Source organism: Pleurodeles waltl, chromosome 7 (assembly GCF_031143425.1).
Source record: "Pleurodeles waltl isolate 20211129_DDA chromosome 7, aPleWal1.hap1.20221129, whole genome shotgun sequence".
Taxonomy (NCBI): Eukaryota; Metazoa; Chordata; class Amphibia; order Caudata; family Salamandridae; genus Pleurodeles; species Pleurodeles waltl.
Genome location: NC_090446.1, coordinates 1,085,739,671 through 1,085,756,565, shown reverse-complemented (window position 1 = coordinate 1,085,756,565; position 16,895 = coordinate 1,085,739,671). Strand labels below are relative to the sequence as shown.

The window sequence follows — 16,895 nt, the reverse complement described above, 5'->3', positions numbered from 1 at the left end:
CACACAAGGGAGGGGGAGAGGAAAACGAGAGTGACACACACACGCACCACACACACCCAACATACACACGCCATACACACAACCATATGCATTACAAAAAATATTTGACCACGAAAATCTGCAGAATAATGCAAGGACAACAGGAATTGACGAAAGTGATTGTCATCAGTCCAACAACAAAATGAAAAATCCGATTTGGCCTTGAAACAGAACAGTACACCTATATAAAAAAAGGGGTTCTGCCCAGGTCATAGTTTAAAGGGCCCACATGACCACAGGGCACAGTCCAAAGCCCCACTCAAATCCTGTGCCAATCCGGATAGAACACTGCAGGGGCATCAGTTGTCCAGTAGGCAGGCACTTCAAGGGGAGGGGGAGGCACGTCAGCCAGATGCAGGAACCAGACCACTGGTTCTGAAGGGGGCAATATGCCCATTGCTTTGTCCTGGGGAGTGCAAGGGCACAGTCCCTCGAGTGGGTGTTTTGCCCACTGGTCCTGGGGGGCAATATGCCCTGTGCTTTGTCCTGGGATGTGCAAGGCCACAGTCTCTGGAGTGGGTGTCTTGCACACTGGTTCTGGAGGGGGCAACATACCCATTGCTCTTTGTCCTGGGAGTGCAAGGCCACAGTCTCTCAAGTGGGTGGCTTGCCCACTGGTTCTGAAGGGGGCAACATGCCCATTGCTCTTTGTCCTGGGGAGTGCAAGGCCACAGCCTCGGGAGTGGGTGTCTTGCCCACTGGTTCTGGTGGGGGCAGGCGCACAGCAGCCCTTGGAGGCTGGACTATATGGCGTCCGCCGCCGGTGATGGCTGCACTGTGGTGGTGGTTGCGGGAGGCTCCTACTCAGCCCCTGCACCCTTTGATGGCTGCACTGTGGTGGTGGTTGTGGGATGCTCCTACTCAGCCCTGCACCCTCTGATGGCTGCACTGAGGTAGCGGTTGGGGGAGGCTCAGCCCCTGCACCCTCTGATGGCTGCACTGTGGTGGTGGTAGTGGGAGGCTCCTGCTCAGCCCCTGCACCCTCTGATGTCTGCACTGTGGTGGTGGTTGGGGGAGGCTCCTGCTCAGCCCCTGCACCCTCTGATGGCTGCGCTGTGGTGGTTGTTTCGGGAGGCTCCTGCTCAGCCCCTGCACCCTCTGATGGCAAAACTGTGGTGGTGGTTGTGGGAGGCTTCTGCTCAGCCCCTGCACCCTCTGATGGATGCACAACCACGGCTGGCTCGGGGGGCCCTGTGACAGCTGTTGGTGGTGGTGGTGTTTGGCTGGCAGCTCCCACTGGCATAGATTGCCTTCTCTCCTCCTGCTCATTGGTTGGGGATCCCTTACCCTTCCTGGCACTGGTGGATGGGCTCTTCCCCCCTCTGCCTGCTGATGCAGGCTCCTTCCCCTTCTTAGCAGCTGGTGCAGGCTCCTGCAGGCTCCTTCCCCTTCTTAGCTGCTGGTGCAGGCTCCTTCCCCTTCTTAGCAGCTGGTGCAGGCTCCTTATTAGCAGCTGGTGCAGGTGCCTTCCCCTTCAGTATTGTTGGCCTGGAATCCTTACCACCATGAGTAGGTGGTGCTCCCACTGCACCCGTGGACTGTTTGGCTGAGGTGCTTGGCTGGGTCCTTCCTACCCTACCCATACGTGCAGGACGGGGTGAGGGTGTCATGAATAAGGCTGTGCGTGGTCCAGGTCCCGCCCGAAACTCAGCTGCACGTATTTGCGACACTTCGTGCGCACCACTTGTCATCCCCTCTTGTTCTAAAAGTGGTTATCAGCGTCACCTGCCCTGTGGTAAAGCTCATGTAGCTGTAGGGTCAGGACATTGGTGGACAAGATGCACTTATCAGTGATATTCTATGAAAGGACTACAATTCCCAGGGTTCTAGAGGCAGCGGCCATCTTGGGGTGTGGCAGGCCTATAAAGCCCAGCCACACCCAAGCACATTGCTCACTATTTTGAAGACTTCGATGCAGTCAGACCTCGTGGGGGTTCTACTGAAGAAGAACAGATTCCCTGCATGGCAGATTGACAGCAAATCGGAGTATCCTTGTTTCCATGGTGAATTCAGATACGAATAGGTCGTACTCGTAGCGGTAAGGTATTGATGAACCCAATCTTGAAGGGAGTTGTTAGTTCCAAAAGTAAAGTGCCCCTTAGCACAACGAGCAAAGCGATATCAGTCCAAAGAGTAAAGCACTCCTGGCACGACGATAAAAGCGCTCCAGGCCAAGCGAGTAAAGCGGCCTTGGCGCGACGATTAAATCGCTTCGGACCACATGAGTAAAGCGCCCCTTAGCACAACGAGCAAAGCACTTCAAGCAACACGTGTAAAGCACCTTTGGCACGATAATCAAAGTGCTTCAGTCCACACGAGTAAAGCGCCCTTGGCAAGACAAATAAAGGCGCTTCAGGCCACACGAGTAAAGCGACCTTGGCACGACGGTCAAATCGCTTCATGCCACATGAGTAAAGTGCCCCATTAGCACAACAAGCAAAGCGCTTCTGGTCACAAGATTAAAGCGCCCTTAGCACGACAATCAAAGCATTTCAGGCCATATGAGTAAAGCAGTCTTGGCACGAGGATCAAAACGCTTCAGGCCACATGAGTAAAGCACCCCTTTGCACAACGAGCTTAGCACTTCAGACAAAGCAAGTAAAAGCACTCTCTGGTATAATGAACAAAGCGCTTCATGTATGATGGTCAAAGCGCTTCATGAACAACAAACAAGGCACTTCTGCCCAACAAACAAAGCGCTTCAAGTTCAATGAGTAAAACTTTCAGGCCATAGTAGTAAATGTGAAAACGTTTTGGAGATAAGCAAATTATAGTTTCATTGTTTTTTGGGAAGCATAATATGTGAGATACATATTTAAGTCTTTGAAAATGTCTAGGCTGAGATCAAACGTTTATGTTATGAATGCATAATTGTTACATGATTGATATTCAGAGTATGACCATAGTCCAAAGCTCTTGCCATCTCTAGGTTCAGAGGTTGCAGTTTGTTCTTGTTCCATGATTCAGAGAAGAGGCTACGCCCAATTCCCAAAGGGTCTCAATCTGATACCACGGAGACGCCTTTATTCAAGAGTCTATTGGTGAGTTTATACTGTTATGAATCAGTATATGCATATTTGTTCTAACCGTTTCTTTTCAGATCTCTCTCCCTGCAGTTCCCTACCCTAATTCCCTTCCCCCGCCTGGCTTCATCATAACTCTGTGCTCTGATAGCTTTCTGAGTTGGTGACACTGGGAGGTGGGCCTTTTGTTCAGCAGCGTGCAGATCCCGAGGAAAGGGCACTGTGACAGAGGGGTAGGGAAGAGGTCAATCTGAGAAAGTAAAAGCCTTTTAGGGACATTGGGGTGTGAAGAGGGAGGAGTAATGGGAGTGGAGGATGAGGGAGTGGTTGTTAGAGGTGTTTGGCTGCTGGATTCTGGTGCAGGTGCATGGGCTGTATGCTGTTGTGAGGTGGATGGCTCTTGGATGTCTGAGTGCTTGCGTTTGTGTACCTTGGGAGGGGGGATAGGCACGGTGGGAGAGGACACAGGGGACACGTGAATGGCTGTTGTGGAGTTGTCTGCCAGTGAGGTGTGTGTTCTGCTTGGTGTGGTGATGAGGCTGGTAGTGGATATTGATGTAGTGCATGCAGGTGTGAGTGTAGACACAACTGGGAGGGAGGTGGAGGAGGAGGAAAAGGGGAAGACAGTGGAGATAGTGGATGTTGTCATCTCTGCAACTGAATGGTGTTTGTGTGAGTGCCTGTGGGATGAAGTGTGGCACTTGTGTTTGCCTGTGACACTCTTCGGTGTTGTCTTGTGTGCATGCTCGTCTAGCTGTGTGCTTGGGATGGGTTGAGGTTGAGGGGAATGGGACTGGGAAGTGGAAGTTGGAGGGGGACGGTTGAAACAGGGACAATGGCTGCATCAGAAGGGAGGCCAGAGCCTAAATTGATCTCTGTTGGGCCGCCAATCCACCGTGAATGCATTTGATTGCTGCATCTGGGCTGCCAGCCCCTGGATGGCATTCACAATGGTTGTCTGCCCTACAGAGATGGATCTTAGGAGGTCAATAGCCTCCTAAATCAGGGCATCAGGGCTCACTGGGACAGGGCCTGAGGTGCCTGGGGTGAAGGAGATACCCACCCTCCTGGGTGAGCGGGCACGGGCGACTCACTGAGGGGCTACTGGGAGGGTGGTACTGGTACAGGGGTGGCGGCTGTACCTGTAGCTGGGGTGGTCACAGAGGTGTCCCCCATTACCAGGGAGCTCTCTTCGGAGGAGGTATCACAGTCTGTATTGTCCATTTCAGTCTCCACCGTGGTGCTCCCCTCACCCTCCAACCCACTGGTGCCCTCAGGGGGGAGAGAGACAAAGGATACACAGGGTCAATGACTGTACCAACACCACCGTTGGCGTACACAGCACCCTCACACACAGGGAACAGGCCTACGCACTATGCATGGCACTACCAGTGAAATGGTTAGTCACCAAGAAATGAGGAGGGGCACACACCGCCAACTGGAGCACACCTGAGACCCACACAGCCCTGCCCAGGAGTGAATACTAACAAGCTAGGTAAGCAGTAGTTCCCATTCAGACCCTTAGCCACCAAAGGACCTACACTGATATGCCTGGCTTGGCCTAGGTACACCCAAGGACACACAACCACCACCCGGATACCACCCCACCCCACCATCCATAAGTTGTAATGATAGCCACTGTACTCACTCCCTTGTGGCTGGAGTGATGCCCTCAAGCACCCGTCCAGCTCAGGGTAGGTCAACGCCAGTATGCAGGACATCAGGGGGGTCAGGGTCCGACGGGCACCCCTTCCTCATTGGGAGGCCTTCCCCAGCTGGGCCTCCGCGGTCTTCCGTGCCCAGCGTCTAAGGTCCTCGCACTGTTTCCAACAGGGGGTGCTCCGCCTGCCATAGACCCCAGGGTCCACACCTCCTTCGCGATGGCATACCATATTCTCTTCTTTTGATGGGCGCTGATCTGCAGAGACAAAACACACAGGAGAACACTATTAGACAAACAGCCCAGCCTGTCACACAATTGGCCCACCATACCCATTTGCATCACCATTGGCATACACATAGCCCAGCTTGCACCATGTACACTGCCAAGAGGACATCCACCCACCCCCCGAAAGGCGGTCACCATTTCAGGGTGGGTGAACAGGCCTATTGATTATTGATGCGTCACAAGATGAATAGGCACCTACTTCACTAATTACACTGACATGTTTACACATTGCGGACTGCTGTTGTGGCTCCAATGTTCAGTTTGTGATAGCCTACTCACTCTTGTGTCCCTTAGATACCTACAGCTGCAGATGAATAGGAGATAGAGACATACCCCGTGTACAGACCCCTGGTGGACTTGGCTACACTGGAGGACAGGCACATAACACTCACCTATAGACTGGACAGGGCCACAATCACAGGGCTGTGTGCCCAATTGGAGCCTGACCTGAAATCTGAAATCTGCAATCCGTCCCCCCACTGGGACCCCTCCCCTTGTGCAAGTGCTATCAGTGCTCCATTTCCTGGCAACTAGTTCTTTCCAAGTGACAGTGGGCTTGGCAGCAGAATGTCACAGCCAATGTTCTCAAACATTTTAACTAGAGTGTTGACTGCCCTTATAAAACACATGTGCTGCTACATTGCTTTCCCCCAGGTCGAGAATTTGGCCACTGTGAAGGCTGGATTCTATGCAACGGGACATAACCCCAATATAATAGGTGCGATTGATGGAACACATATTACATTTGTGCCCACGCCAGAATGAACAGGTGTTCCGGAATTGTAAGAGTTTCCACTCCATGAATGTGCAGATGGTGTGCTTGGCGGACCAGTACATCTCCCATGTCAATGCTAAGTATCCTGTGTTGGTGCATTTTGCCGTTGTGCTGAGGAATAGCAGCATCTCAAATGTGATGTCCCAACTACAGAGGCACAGGGTGTGGCTAATAGGTGAGCCCCGGTTCCCACCAGGTATATGTTGGTGTATGCCTATGGTGTTGGCCATATAGGATGGTGTGTGGCTAAATGTTGTCCCTCAATATTTGCAGGTGACTCTGGTTACCCAAAACTATCATGGCTGTTGACCCCTGTGAGGCCAGGTTCTGGTGCCTCCGTCTAACAGGTAGACCCCTGTACTACTTACCCAAGAAGGTCTGCCGGACAGTAGTGGCATGCTGTATGTTGTACAACCTGGCCCTCAGACGCCATGTACCTTTTCTGCCGGAGGAGGAGAATGGATATGCCCTGTGACAGCAGTAGACCCTGAGGACAGTGAGGATGAGGAGGATGAAGATGTGGACAACAGAATATCTGTGATACGTCAGTACTTCCAATGACAGGCAGGTGAGACAGTGCAACTTTACATTTCTATGACTATTGTTGTATTCTGTGTGGCATTGCCATACTGGCATTACCTACTTATTTGCCCTACTTACTGTTACCTTTGGATATTCATTTTGCAGATGTTGGTGATATGACACATTCTTCTGGTGTGATTACAACAGACAGCTACAGGTCATTAATTCTATGCTCATTCTATGTACTGTTTTTTTTGCAATGGTTGTAGCTGTTTCAATCAATACAAATTAGCAATACATGAAATACTAGTAGTCGAGTTTAGTCCAAGGGTGTTTATTGTAGTGCTAAAATATAGAGGGGAAAGTGCAATCGAATGGGGTGATAATCGAGGAAAGTCCAGCGTATTGTTGCAGTCTGTTTGTAGCACAGGTGCATTGTCTATGGGGACATAGGAAGGGGAGCAATGTCAGTTCATGGTGGACAAGGTGACTGAGTGGGACACAAGGGGGACAATCAGGAGAGTCTCATTTCCTGGCGGTGATCTTGGCAAGTGTCTCTGGCTTCTGTCTCGTTCGCAGGGAACGTTTGCGGGGTGGTTCTCCTTCTGCAGGGGGTGGGGTGCTGGTGCCCTGTTGGTCCTGTGGCAGGGCCTCCTAGCCACTAGCGGCAGCAGAAGTGGAAGGCTGTTCAGATGACTGGCTATTGGTAGGGGCCCGCTTGTGTGATCCTGCCTGCCTCATGATGTTGGCCATGTCTGCCAGCACCCCAGCTATGGAGATCAGGGTGGTGTTAATGGCCTGCAAGTCCTCCCTGATCCCCTGTTACTGTCCCTCCTGCAGCCGCCTGTTCTCCTGCACGTTGTCTAGGATCTGGCCCAACGTGTCCTGGGAATGTTGGTAGGTTCCCAGGATCTCAGAGAGTGCTTCCCGGAGAGTCGGTTCCCTGGTCTTGTCTTCCCCCTGGTGCATAGCAGTCCTCCCAGTGTCCTTGTTGGCCTGTGCCTTTGTCCCCTGAATGATGTGCCCACTGTCACTGACCCAAGGTCCCTGATTGTCTTGTGAACGAGGTGTGGCCTGGGGTCCCTGTACAGGTGGGCATACCGCTGATTGATGTGTCCTGGGGCAGAGGTGTGGGTACGCTGGGTGGGTACTGTGTTGTTGGTTCCTGATGGGGGAGGCTCTGTGGTGGTCTGTGACTGGGCTTGGGAGACCAACTGTCTAGTGGTCCCTGATGGGCCAGGTAGATCATCCAGATCCTGAAGTCCAGAGTCACTGTCATCACTGTGGGCCTCTTCTGTTGGGGGACTAGATAGTGGTGGCACCTCCTCTCTAGTGACATTGGCTGGGGTACCTGTGGGGATGTACATGATGCATTATGCTTCATGTGTCTGAAATGTGTACTTCTGTAGCTTTCCCTCTATGGTTGTTGTTCCCCTGCTAGGTTTTGCTTGTGTATGTTGGTGTATAGTGTTTATGATAGTTTCCCTATGCTGTGCATGCTTGGTGATGAGTGTCCATGCAGGGCTGGGAGGGGTGCCCACGCATTGGTACAGCATGCTGGGCTTGGCATTGGGATTAGTGTGATGTGATGGTGGAGTGTGTGGGATGGAGTGGAGTGATGGGAGTGAGGGTGTGGGTGTTTTATGGCATGCAGGTATGGGGTGTGATAATTGTAAAAAGTTGACTTACCAGTGTCCAGTCCTCCTCCAACTATAGTGAGTCCCTCAGGATGCAGTATTGCCAAGACTTGCTACTCCCATACTGTGAGTTGTGGGGGAGGATGTGGGGGTCCACCGCCAGTCCTCTGCATAGCGAGCTGGTGTTTTGCTCCAATGGAACGTGCCTTCCCCCGTAGGTCGTTCCATCTCTTCCTGATTTCATCCCTTGTTCTTAGGTGCTGTCCCACGGCATTGACCCTGTCCACGATTCTCCACCATAGCTCCATCTTCCTTGCTGTTGATATCTGCTGTACCTGTGCTCCAAAGAGCTTTGGCTCTACCCTGATGATTTCCTCCACCAGGACCCTTAAATCCTCTTCAGTGAAACTGGGGTGCCTTTATGCTACCATGGGTGTTATGTGATTTGTGTTGGTGAGGGTGTGTTGGGCAATGTGTTGGGATGTGTGGTGTGGAGTACGTGAGGAGTCTATGGGTGTGAGTGGCGTGTGTGTCTAGTTGTCACAGTAGTCTTGGTGTCTGTCTGGTGGCAATGAATTGCATTCATAAAGGGTTGTGGTTAATGTGAGTGTGATTTTCATAGTGGTGTGGGTGTGTGGGTGTTGTGTGTGTATGAGTGTCAGGTGTGTGATGTTTGAATTGGCCAATGTGGTGTTGTTTTGTCTGTGGGTGCCCATCTTGAGTGCAGCAGTATGTACCACCAATGGTTTACCACGATTGAATGTACGCTGTGGTGATTCCTGGGTCATAATGTGATGGGCATTGTTCTGTTGGCGTAACGGTGTGGGTTTGGAGACTGCCACTTTTGCACTGACCTTTGGTCTGGTGGATTTGTGTATGTGGCTGTATTCTGTCGGATTGGTGTGTGTGTGTGTCATAATATGGTGAACGGATATTTGCCAGCACAGCAGTAAGTTGGTGGCCGTCAGCACGGCGGTAAGCAGCATTTACTGCGGATGTCATAATGAGGGCCATAGTATTCTATGTACTCAAGGCCTCACACAATTTATCAGTGTATTGACACCGGAAGAGATTCATAGATTCCTAGTCTACAGGGGAGTTTTTGTGCAGTTTTGACCTCTATTGTCTGCACCCTCCATCACACATGAACAAGTGTAGTCCCTTTAACACTGTTTTATACTATTTTAGCATCAGTATGCCTGCTAGTATATACTTCCACCAGACCTTTTCAGTACACATAGAGTCTAATACAAAAATTGAACTATGCCATCTGTCAACATGTCTTTTAGGTGGGCCATGCATCCTCCATTAACAGAAGCCTCTGCCACCACCGAATTGGAAATATCTTTAATCCAGTCAGGTATAAGTGTGCAGACCCATAGACAAACAAACAGAAATGAAACTGTCAAAAGAGGAAATTGTGGAATGTTTCCCATTTTGGTGTTGAATACACATGAAGAGTGTGCCTTTCTACCAAAAAAATAATGTCCTTCCAGATTGACTCGCTATAGCAAAAGGAATCAGCAAGCATGCAAGAGAGGAGACACCACTTGTGATCGTGCACCCCTGTGGAACAAACCAAAAGAACAAGGCAAATAGGACAACCCAAATGAAGAAAGCATGCATGGAGGAAACAAGCCAGGGATTTTGATTTATTTAGACACTTTAAATTGGTAGTAAATAGCTTTATTAGAGCCTGAAGATGTGTGAAGTGACACTCATGGGTGAAGTTGAGCAGTCTTGCTGGAGTCACAGCAGCTGCTATGAGCAGGGAATCAAATGCTGCTCCGTTTCGTGGCACTCAATGGTGGATCCCACACAGTTAGAGAGCCGCGTTTACTGCTATAGCCCAGGAACAGCCCGCAGTGCCCCATTTTGGTCTCTGCAAAAGCTTGCATACATCCCAGCCCAGGCAAGGGCTGGAGAAGCCGCCCTAGTGCCTGCACGAGGTGCCTCGTAGCACCCAGAAGGAGCCCCAATTGCAGAAGCATAAAGTCGGAGTGAGCCAGAGTGAGCTCACTCGCTTGCAGCTTGTGGGTGTGGCTCTAGGCTGGGCGCAACGGAATGGCTGAACACGACCAAGCATAGCATGTGGTGTTGTCGCATAGGTTCTCATTTTGCCAATGAGGCTACAGGATTTGGGAGACAGGATCACATGGATCGTGGCTACTAAGTATGATTCCACACCACATGATGCCTGTCGGCCTAATCCGGGTTCTCCAGCTAACTAGCAGCACCTACCTCATCTGTGGCTGAGATGATTGTGGCAACCAGATGCATGACAAGAAGACACCTCAGGGGAATCTTTGTCGATCAGATCCCATCCCTTTCTCTCAGTTGCCAAATGTCTCATACAGGCAAAGACAACAGAAGCAGAATATGGTTCAATAAGGATTTATTGAAGTAACTGCATCTTAGATTTAAAAAAAAGGCATGTATCGCAATAACTAGGATGATAAAACACAATAAAAACAAGCAGGTGATTAACATAGTAAAACACAGGAATAGTCCTACCATACTGTCACTAGAAGTGATGTATATATTCCTCCTATCTATACTATGTCTGAGCACAGCATAATTAGCCTAATCTGCCCTTTGGGTTTCCCCGCGTGGTACCTCATCCCTCATACCTGGAGTAAGAAGCCTGCAGTCTTGAGAGACACCGTCCCCATGTGGATCAGAGGTCCAGCCATCTAGGCAAGAAACTGCAGCGAAGCAGTCAGCAATCAGCATGCGGTTGTGGTCAGACAGACAGACAAAGTAACTTTATTTGGTCTCACTTGAAACCATGAAAGTGCACAAAACATTATTTCAAACATCAATCATTATATATATGACAGATATCTTAAAATCTTAAAACAGTTAAGAAATTAAAAAATGACTATAAAAGATGTACAAAAGGACAAGAACTATATTTGTTTATATTACTTCTAGATCCAATATATGCAATAAAAAATCCATAAAAAAGAATCAACGCATCATAAATATTTTTCAGCTCTATTCATATAGAGCACATTTAACATCTAATTAAATGGCGGCTATGCACAAGTAAAAACTACCCAAGTCACTTCCAGTAATACCTTTGACCAAATCGTACAAAATAACATCCCTAAACCATTAATTTTACACAATCAGTACCCTATAGAACCTATCTCAATTTCATTCTCTTGAAGTGCATTTTGTATGAGGTTGAATAATAATACAAATGCTGAGAATTCAATCTGCCTTAAAAATTCAATGGGGCTATACCATAGACTTTCCGTAGATTTTTGGATGCAATAATAAAATTCACAACGGCAAAACATATTTCAGAAGATGCAGCAGAATGCAGATTGCAGATATCTCAGACCATTTTTATATGATGGGTGTTGAAAGTATTTAAGAACAGGGCAAAGGAAGCGAGTCCGATAAACAGAATATAATTTACAAAAAAGCATAAAGTGCAATGTAGGTTGAATAGAACTGTTATCACATGGACAAGAATGGATGGATATTCTAGTCTCTGCTACTGGAAAAGGTACCAGGCACTGAATCAAATTTAGCCTCAGCCTTGTTATGTAATACCTATGCTGGGGATTAGGTTGCCATGACAAGTATGTATTCACCCCTGAAATGTTTTCAAGCTGCATAAAATTCGTCATTGACATCATGTTATGGTCTCTCACAATACGCCCTTCTTCCCTGTACCCCAGGTACTGTTTTTTAACCCGGTCTTTAGTTTGTATGCAAATATCTTCAGGTTGATCAAAAAGAGCATGTACGCCAAGGTCATAAAAAATTATTTTGATATATGTCAGCCAGGGGATTGCTTGCCATTTGCCCAATTTTAAACAATCTGCTAACACTAACCGAGAAAATATTGCATTTGGTGTAGCCCAAATTTTAATCCATAGTAACAGGGGAGCTAGGCCTATGAGGTCCTCACTATAATCTACCCCTAATTTGAGATGAAGAATCAGACTCACAGTACTTTGAGGTAGTGCCTATAGGTGAGTTAAAAATCTGTTCTCTGCGACTTGTAGTTGCCTTGGTGGGGAGCTACCCCATACACCAGCACTGTAAATCCCAATTGAAATACATTTGCTTCTATATAATTGTATCAATTTCTTAATGGGTTTACTCCCTAGCTGCTTTGCAAATCTAAATAACGAGTCCGATGCTGGTCCTAATTTAAGTGCTCTTTGTGCAACCAGTCTCTCCCAAGTCCCATGTGTATCAAACAAAATACCAAAGTAGCTAAAAAAAAGGCACTTTTGTCAACTGGGCCCACCCTATTTAGTCATTTTTGATTTTTACGGTTTAGGGACCAGAGGTCATTACAAATGATTTTTGAAGGTTTACCATAAGCTTATGTATAGACATAAAGTCATAAAGTCATAGAACATATGCCGTTAGTGCCAGTAGGACTGCGTCATCTGCATAAAGAAGGACAGGCACAGCTCGAGAGCCTAGTCGTGGAATATCTAAACTATAGGATTCTAAAAAGGTACCAAGTGAGTTAATATACAATAGGAATAAAAAAGGTGCAAGAATACACCCTTGTCGCACACCTCTGGTCACCCAAATAGGACTTGTGCAATCCCATAGCAGTGTGAAATGCACCTTTACGGATGTATCTGTGTGTAATCTTTGCACCAAGTCTACCAGAGCATGATCAATTCCAGCTTGATCCATTAGATCCCAGAGAATTGACCTATCCACTAGGTCAAAGGCACAGGAGAGGTCCATAAAAGCCATATGAAGTACGCCTCCCTTAGCTTTGACATACTTCCCCCATATAAAGGTTAGATTTAGGGCCTGCTCTACTGTCCCTACACTGGGTCTAAAGCCATATTGCATAGGTGAAAAAAAAGACTGAGTCCTCTGCCCAAGTTTCCATTTTATCTAGAATTACCCGACCAAGAATCTTTACTGTAGAATCTAGCAAGGAGATGGGACGATAGCATGTGGTGAGACTTCGATCTCCTTTTTTTAAATCGGAACAATAATTGCCTCTTTCCATGAGTCTCTAAAATTGCCTTTAACAGCGGCTCTGATGACATTAGTCACTAGAGGGGCCCATAAATGAATATTGTGTTGATAAAAGTCGATTGGAATCCCATCTGGGCCTTGAGCCTTGTTGTTTGCTGCACTTTGAATTGCATTAATTACAGAGGGTAAATTAATAAGATCAGCTAACCATTCTTCCCCTGCTAAAATACATGGCAGGGGTATGGTTTCCCGCCGGATTAAAGTAGCCTTCTCAGATTTAAAAATATTAGAAAAATGATCACTCCAATCCTGACTACTGATGTGACACTCAATTCCTTGGGTCAGATCATTATTAAAAAACGGACGATTAACAATCTCCCCAAAAAGATTGCCATCTTTTAATTTGGCTGCTTTATCCAGATCGTCCCATGCTTTGGTCCTCAGCTCCTGCTTCTTTTTTAGTAGTGCCTGCTTATAACCCCTTCTAGAACTGGTTATAATCTCTTGATTGTGTGGGATATTGGCAGTCGCCTTCTTCAGTACTTTGAGTGCATTTGTGCACTCATGATTATACCAGGATTTTAATGGACGCTCATTTAACTTTTTGTTTTAAGTCAGTTGACTAGCTACTGTGCCGCTAATGTTATTAAAACTCATAAGAATATCTTCTGGGGACCTTTTAGGGGCCAAACAACAATAAAAATCAGATTCCAAATTAATAATTAGTTAGTAAGAAAATTGTCCGGATTGACATTATTCCGTTTTAAACGGACCTCCTTATTTTTTGCATAGCTGGTAGGATTAGTTCGTACTGCACATTTACCAAGTTTCAAATTGTTATGAATTGGGTTGTGATCACTAAATGGTAGACGGTGCACTTTAAAATACCTCAATTTATACACCAGATCAAGAGATATCAACACAAAATCAATCATGCCACCTCTACCATGCCCTGTAAATGTAGGAGGCCTATCATCATTTATATTTAGCACATCTAAGACGTCAATCAAACTATCAGACAGGATCAGTTTGTTTATTACTTTGCAATATGCGGTATGTAAAAAATGACCGTTAAAATTCTCCTCTAGGTTGGAAAACCCACAGTTGCGCTCTCCGCTAAAACCGCATTTCACAATGTTAAAATCACCTGCCCAATTTAATGAGATAGTCCCACACTTTTGGCTACCAAAGAAGTCCGCATGCTTCCTCTATACGTCCTCTATGAGATCTGTAGTTTGAGAAGAAAATTAATTATAATAAAAATTAATTAAAATTAGGTTTAATACCGCGTTTTTCTGTAAATGCAACATTTGAAAATTGGAAGAGGATGCCACCTCAGTGATAGTTAAATTATCTAAGGCACAGGATAAAAAGGTAGCTATGCCCCCCTTTCCTCTTCCAGCTGCCGAAACAATAGCGGGTGAGCAATAAGACCTGTGCCCATTTAGTGATACAGGATTAATAGCCCATGTTTCCTGACAGCATATGATGTCATAGTTGGCAGTATAATCTAGCCAGTCTTCATGAACGAGTTTTTCTCTTATTCCTGCTACATTCCAAGACAAAAACTGCAGGCCATCTAAGGGTCGTAGACTGTTTGCACCCTCAGTTATTATTAAAAGGAACGGGACTCACATCGGATATATTGGCGGCCTTCTCTGGTGACTTAATCGCAGCCCTAAAATCTTTGGATGTTTTTAAAGGATGCCATCAATCAATATCTGTAAGTTCTGATAGGGCCTCATATCGATTGGGTTGAACCCATTGATTTACAGAATTACTCCGATCAAGGATCCCATTACTCTTATGTAATCTATTTGAGGCAGCCCCCCTAAGTGCAGTCAATGTAGGAGGGTAAAAAAAGCCCAATGGTCTTGCCACTATCCTGCTTTGTGGTCTATCTGCATAACTTAACCTAAATAGCAAAAGATGCACCAAGTCAGCAATCAGCATGCAGTCATGGTCATCTGGCTGGAATCTCCCTCTCACATGTCTGGGACAAAGGGTGTTTATAAAATAAAACAGCTGACATTCTAAGAAATAGTCCCCACGTATGAGTGTGTGTTTTCTGTCAATGTTGGAGACACAGCATACCACGTTTGTCAGCAACCCTACCTGACTGTAGCTTTGGAGAAAGCACAAAATGAAAAAAATGTCCTACTAAGAACATAATGCTTTCCTAATCAAAAGTACAATGACATAAAAAAATAAAACAGCACCACAAATGTTACTATTGCTAGAAAAATAAAGCATTGCTGAATAAAATGTAACAGGGTTCAAGTGCACAGCGGCAGGACTAGTTAGCTTAAAACTGGCCCGACCACCACTTCATCCACTTCTCCTTTGAGAAACCCACAACACACCATCACCCGCAACAGATTCCCCGTTGCAGATGGAACAAGGTCACCAAAGACCAACTGGTCACTACCCTCTCCCGGAACCCACCTATTGACACCACTGACACTGACACAGCAGCCCACAACCTCAGGCAATGGATCGAGGACTGGGCCAACACTCTTGCACCGATCAAGAAAGTGTTATGATGTGAGAAAGAATGCAAGTGCGTAATATGGAATCCACTGACATAGCTTCGTGCCGGTGATTCCATACTACGCCAACGGGTGATTGCGCTGATGGTTTTCTCTGTGCCCCATTTTTACATGTAACTTCGTTTGCATGTTCGTGCTACGAATAAACTTTATTTAAGGAGTAAAAGGCTGGTTTGTCTGCACGTCTTCACAGTTGGTGACGAGGGTGAACGGATTAACTAAGGAGCCTTTTGTTTCCCTTATCGCTTCGGTCGTGGTGATTTATAACGGCCGAAGCTGTGTTCCCAGCTTTGTCGGCCCTAGTCAGGAGGCAGCGCTTAGGAAGCACCGGAGCTGTGTTCACAGCTGTGTTGTGATCATTTACAGGAGGCGGCGCTTTGGGGGCACAGAATAAGTCTAATTTTTTTTCTTTGTTTTTCATTTTTCGCTCCGCCAACTGTCACGAGCGCCTTTAACGGCAAACACTCGTGCCGCACTGCTCTCTTCTTGCACTCTTCCTCGCGCGCTGGCATTTCAAGATTGTGAGCGCACGCCACATATTTGTGCTGCTCTGGACTCTGCTTGCACGTCTCTTGCGCTAACATTTTGGAAACTGGATACGTATTCAACACTGTGGGAGGCACTTTTGAATTACTGGAAGTTGTGAGAATTCTTTGCATTTTCCTTACCTCGTATTTTCCTGGTTGCTGAATCTATTTTGTTTGTATATCATCAGAAGACCTGAGAAACAAAGGAAGGACACAACATTTTTTTTTCTTCCTCTTGAAGTAAAAGAAGGACTGTTTTCTTTTTAACAGATTGGTTGGGCCATCTTTCATTGGGACATTGTGTAAACTCAAAATGTTTTGTTTTTTTATTTTATTTTTAATTTTCATTACCTTCACTTTAAAAGTTAAAGAAGAACATTTGAAAAAAAAAAAAAAAGAAGAAAATGCCGAATGTTATGCCACCTGCTCCTTTTTTACAGGACCCTGGTGAACCCCCTTTGGAATTGAAATTGTGGTTTTGTTCCTTTAAAGCCTTCTTGGGTGCCATTGATGGCCATAAATTCAGGACGGAAAGGAAAAAGAGTTTAATGTATTATTATCTGGGGGTGGAAGGTCAAAACATTTTTGATCATTTACCAGCTTATCAGTTACGTGAGGATGAAGAATTAGATGAATTTGAAAATGGCTGTGACACAATTGGATAAGCATTTTATTAAAACAATAAATATTGTGGTACATAGGTACAAATTTTTCACGAGATCGCAGAATCCCAATAAAAGTATAGATTCATTTATTACAGCGTTAAAAGTTTTGGCTGCTAAATGTGAATTTGAAAGTTTTACTTCTCAACTCATACGTGACCAATTAGTTGCGAGGTGTTATTTTAAGAGAATCCAGGAAAAGTTGTTAACATGCAAAGACCGGTCCCTAGATAAGGCTATTG

General features: G+C 46.5%; 1 protein-coding gene across 2 annotated transcripts in view; it reads left to right on the top strand.

Annotated features, from left to right (window-relative positions):
• Positions 1 to 16,895, top strand: part of TOM1L1 (target of myb1 like 1 membrane trafficking protein) — a 501,668-nt gene that overhangs the window by 34,756 nt on the left and 450,017 nt on the right. The gene's annotated exons all lie outside the window — the stretch shown is intronic.